We start from the raw sequence: 6,000 nt of genomic DNA on the forward strand, positions 1-6,000 counted from the left end.
TTCTTTCTTGAAATCTGGGGCCATCAGAACGGGTTGCTTACATAGAGCCCCTTTCAATTCTTGGAAGGCTGACTCTGTCTCTTCGGACCATTTAACCAGCACTGATTTTGTCCCCTTTAGCAGATCGGTCAGAGGCGCAGCCACTGTGGCGAAGTTCGGGATGAACCTCCTGTAATATCCCACGATCCCCAGAAAGGCTTTAACTTGCTTTTTGGAGAGTGGTTTTGGCCATGTTTGGATTGCCTCCACTTTCCTGATTTGAGGCTTTATTTCTCCACGACCCACTATATAGCCTAGGTACTTAGCTTCTTCCTTACCCAAGGCACATTTCTTTGGGTTTATTGTAAACTCCGCCTCTCTTAGAGCATCAACCACCGCTTGGACTTTTTTCAGATGACTCACCCAGTCCGGGCTAAAGATGACGATATCATCAAGGTACGCAGCAGCGTATGGCTTATGGGGTGCAAGGACTCTATCCATAGCCCTCTGGAAGGTCGCCGGAGCTCCCTGTAAGCCAAACAGCATCCAGACATACTGGAAGCATCCATCTGGTGTAGAAAACACCATCTTCTCCTTGGCTTCCTGTGCCATGGGGATCTGCCAATACCTCTTCGTCAAATCCAAGGTGGTTATATATCTGGCGTGCCCAAGCCTTTCGATGAGCTCATCAACGCGGGGCATGGGATAAGCATCAAACTTAGAGACCTCATTCAACTTCCGATAGTCGTTGCAAAACCTCCACTCTCCATCAGGTTTTGGGACCAGGGCAGTTGGACTCGACCAACCGCTCTTGGATTCCTCAATGACTCCAAGCTTCAACATACGCTCCACCTCCTTGGAGATTACTTCTCGACGAGCCTCAGGAATACGATAGGGCTTCACGTACACCCGCACATGTGGCTCTGTTAGGACCTCGTGCTCAATGACGTTCGTGTATCCTGGCAACTCTGAAAACAGGTCCCTTTTTTTCTGGAGTAACTCTTGGCACTGCTGTTTCTGGGTCTTCGATAGCATCTCCGCTATAGTAACCGCTCCAACCTCACCTTCTGGGTTGCTTAACAAAGATGGAGTTACTGCCGGCTCTCTATCTTGCCATGGCTTGATGAGGTTGACATGGTAAACTTGGAATGGTTTCCATCTTCCTGGTTGGTGAATTTTATAATTTACCTCACCAAGTTTCTCGACGACCTCATATGGCCCTTGCCATTTGGCCAAGAACTTGCTTTCCACCGTAGGAACTAACACAAGAACTCGGTCTCCCGGATTGAACTGCCTAACTCTTGCAGACCGGTTGTAGACCATGGCCTGAGCGTCTTGTGCCTGGAGGAGGTGTTCTTTCACGATAGGCATCACCTTTGCAATCCTCTGCTGCATCAGGGCCACATGCTCAATGAGGCTTCTGTGAGGCGTGTCTTCGGCCTCCCAGGTTTCCTTTGCTATATCCAGGAGTCCTCGCGGATGTTGGCCATATAGAATCTCAAACAGTGAGAACCCTGTGGAGGCCTGTGGAACTTCACGAATGGAAAACATCAGATATGGTAAGAGACAATCCCAGTCTCTACCATCTTTCTCTATAGCTTTTCTCAGCATGCTCTTCAGTGTCTTATTAAATCTCTCAACAAGGCCATCTGACTGGGGATGGTACACCGGGGTCCTCAACTGGGAGATTTTCAGGACTTTGCATAACTCCCTCATCACCTTGCTCATGAAAGGTGTCCCCTGGTCAGTCAGGATCTCCTTTGGCAGACCTGACCGGGAAAACACATGGACCAACTCGCGGGCTATACTCTTCAAGGACGAATTTCTCAAGGGAATTGCCGCAGGATAGTGTGTGGCATAGTTCAGGATAACTAATATATACTGATAGCCCGGAGCTGATTTAACTAAGGGACCGACCAAGTCCAGGGCAATTCTCTTGAATGGCACCTCAATAATGGGCAATGGCACAAGGGGGTTCCGGAAATGAGGAGTGGGAGCAGTTAGCTGACATGTAGGGCAGGACCTGCAATAGTTCACTATTTCCCGGTGACACCCAGGCCAATAGAATCTCTGCACAACCCGTTCCTGTGTTTTTTCCACCCCTAGGTGTCCACCCAAGATGTGTGAATGGGCCCTGTCTAACACCTTCCGTCTATATGGACCCGGCACTACCAACTGCTCTACCAACTCCTCCCTTATTTTCGTGTCCCTGTACAACAACTCCCCACTCATCAAAAAATGGGGAAATCTTGTGTCTGCCCCTGGCTCCTGTACCACCCCGTTAATAACTGTGACATTGTTAAAGGCTTCCCTCAGAGTGGGGTCCTATGTTGGGCAGTTCCAAAATTTTCACCGGTTACCTCTAACTCCAGAATGTCAGATGCAGGGGACACTTCCTCCTCATCCCCAACCAGAACACAAAAAGGAAATCTGTCTGTCTCTGGGTGTGGTGACACCCTTCCAGGGTTCATTGGTTCCCTACTCTTGCTAGGGAGCTCAGAACCTTTTCCCCACAAATCCCAAAACAAACAGAAATCCCGGCCAATAATTATAGGGTGCAACAAATCCCGAACGACGCCGACTATATGGGACTCAGTGCCAAATGCCGTTTCAATGTCCACCCTGGCCATAGGATAGTCCTTTGCATCACGATGTATGTATCGCACTCTGACCTTTTTCCCCCGAGCAGGTGAAGAGGAAAAGTGGCCCTCACCAGGGTCACTAGGCTCCCCGAGTCTAACAGCACCATTACCTCTCGACCGTTCACCTTTACGGGACACGCTTGAGGTCCCTCATTGGGCGGAGAGTTCACACTGCAGGCTGAATACGCATAGTATGAACTACGGCGTCCCATGCTGCAGTCCATCTGCTCAGTGGTCTGGGAACAACGAGCAGCTATATGTCCTGGCTTGTGGCACCTCCAGCAAATAATATCACCCGTAGGGACCTTGGGCACCACCTCCCCCGCCGTTTGTGACCTTGGACGCCCCACCCCTTTTTGGGACTCAATTCCCTTCTGGGACCCTTAAAAAATAATTTTTATTAAAGATAACCATAAAAATACCTAATCCCAGTGAAACACAAAAGAAAAATACCTAATTGTGCACCTAACCTAACACATGACGCTACGCTTAACTGCTGTCCCTTCCTAGCAGTGGAGGTTGGCACCCTGATAGAAACGATTTTTTTGGCGCCCCCACTCAGTGGCGGCTGTCCCCAGCTCACCCTGTTAAGTTTCTGACACGCTGTAGGTGGGAAAACAATGAGCGCATAAAAGAGATGAAAGAAAGCATAGGGTAAAAAACTAAAGTGCACAAACAATATAACTTCCCCCATGCGGTATCCCACATCAAAAAAATACACTGCAGCTCAGCAGTAATATTTGCATATAGCTACACAGCCCGTAACGTACTGGCTCTGATGGCCACTCGATACACAAACTCAGCCAGCACTGAATAGGGTTGCAAACAAAAATATTGGGAAAATAGCAGGGGGAGGTAAGATTACCTAATAATTAAAACCCTGGTTCAAACAATACTAGACTGTACATAGGAACCAATATTGAACAGCTTTCAGCAGCATGCAGTATTAATACATATTGATGGATGATCAATGATAACAAATAGTCCATCAAAAAACTGACATCCACAGTTCTCAGCAATATATAGTACTATAGATACTAAAAATAAGTGAGAAGGGAGGGGATTTAGCCCAAAAGACACTAAGCTGCAAGCTAGTTGCTCAAAATAATCATAGCTGACAATAACTGCTTTCAGCGATATACAGTCTTGACAAGTACAGATAAATGATTCCAAGGAAAGCAAGGGAGGGTATACCCAGGTATCAGGCACCTGCATCTATGCACTACTGGTTCTACATCTCTGCCTTCTGAGGAACCGTATGACGGGGAAATGCGTCGGGGCGATTGGTTGGAAGCTAAGTGGTTTTGGGCTAATTCCCTCCCTTGCTTTCCTTGGAATCATTTATCTGTACTTGTCAAGACTGTATATCGCTGAAAGCAGTTATTGTCAGCTATAATTATTTTGAGCAACTAGCTTGCAGCGTAGTGTCTTTTGGGCTAAATCCCCTCCCTTCTCACTTATTTTTAGTATCTACAGTACTATATATTGCTGAGAACTGTGGATGTCAGTCTTTTGATGGACTATTGTCCATTGGTCTTTTTCTTTTGTGTTTCACTGGGATTAGGTATTTTTATGGTTATCTTTAATAGAAATTATTTTTTAAGGGGATTACATGTTACACAGTTTATAATTTTCCCTACTATATATTTGATTTTCTTTGCCTTCTGGGACCCCCAGTACGGCATGGGCTGCCTCCCGAAGGAGCCTTGCAACCCTTGGTATCTCTCAACCAGTCCGATCAGCTCGTCTGCATTCTGGGGATCACCCTGGGCAACCCAAGACTGTATAGGCCTCAGGAGGGAATGGACAAACCGATCCATCATCACCCGCTCTACCATCTGTGCAGGTGCAGATGTGTTGTAAATTCCGCTCTTGGGCTCCCTCCGGTGGTTGTAAGTGGCACTTTTGTGAGTTCTGCTCTTGGGCTCCCTCTTGTGGTTTCTAGTGGTATGGCTGCTCATTGGAGTTAGCTGTCTTCAGCTGCCTCCACTTATCATCTCTTCTGCTCGGCTATTTAGGCCTGGCTGTTCCTTCAGCCAGTGCCACTTGTAAATGGTTCCTGGTTGGATTCACATCTCTTTGGATTTCCCTGTTATCCTGACCAGTTCAGCTAAGCTAAGTTTTTGCTTGCGCTTTTCTGTTCACAGATTGTGGACTTATCCGTTCAGTGCTTTCTATGTTTGTCCAGCGTTATCAGTATGAATTAATTCTGTCTTGCTGGAAGCTCTGGGAAGCAGATTTACCCTCCACACCTTTAGTCAGGTGTGGAGATTTTTTTGTAAACTCTGCGTGGATTTTTGTAGTGTTTTATACTGACCGCACAGTATTCCATCCTGTCCTATCTATCAAGCTAGACTGGCCTCCTGTGCTCATCCTGGTTTCATTCTGTGTATGTCTTTTTCCTCTCCACTCACAGTCATTATTTGTGGGGGGCTAATCTATCCTTTGGGGATTTTCTCTGAGGCAAGATAGTTTTCCTGCTTCTGTCTTTAGGGGTAGTTAGCTCTTAGGCTGTGACAAGATGCCTAGGGAGAGTTAGGAGCATTCCACGGCTACTTCTAGTGTTGTGTTGAGCTTAGGGACTGCGGTCAGTACAGGTACCACTTCCTTCAGAGCTCGTTCCATGTTGCTCCTAGACCACCGCATCATAACATAGATGACTCTGGCTGCAGCCATTTCTGGACCAGGTGCAACAGATCAAACATTTGGGAGCGAGGTGGTTTGTCCCGGTGATAGGCCCAGCAGTGAATTCGCTGTGCCCTGACAGTCAGTGTCACCCCCAAACGTGCGAGAATCTCGGCTTTCAATTTGTGATACTCCTTGGCATCCTGCAAGGTCAAGTCATAGTATGCCTTCTGGGGTTCTCCCATCAGGTATGGTGCCAGTACCTCTGCCCACTGCTCTGGCAGAAGTTTTTCCCTCTCAGCGACCCTCTCAAACACCGACAGGAAGGCCTCAACATCATCCCCGGGGGTCATTTTCTGCAAAGCGCGTCTTACCGTCTTCCGGACATGGGTGTCATCAGCCAGACCTGGGGTTGGGGTGCTCGTCTTGCCCTGGATGGCGGTTGCCAGAAGCTGTATCTGCTGCTGACTCTGGTGTATCAGCTGTCGTTGCTCCTGCTGGCTCTGCCGTTGCTCCTGCTGGCTCAGCCGTTGCTCCTGCTGGCTCTGTTGTATCTGCTGCATCAACAGCCTGTTGGTCTCTTGCTGCCTTTGCTCCTGCTGTGACTGCATCTGGACCACGTGTTTCAGCAGGTCCTCTATTTTCCCCGGCAATGCTTGCTGGCTTGCAACAGACTTGACCCAGGACATTCAATAATAGATTTACGTCTCCGCTGGGAACGCTACCCGCATTCTCCACCAATTGTAGGGATTTC

The sequence above is a fragment of the Ranitomeya imitator genome, chromosome 9 (assembly GCF_032444005.1).
Source record: "Ranitomeya imitator isolate aRanImi1 chromosome 9, aRanImi1.pri, whole genome shotgun sequence".
In the NCBI taxonomy this organism is placed as follows: domain Eukaryota; kingdom Metazoa; phylum Chordata; class Amphibia; order Anura; family Dendrobatidae; genus Ranitomeya; species Ranitomeya imitator.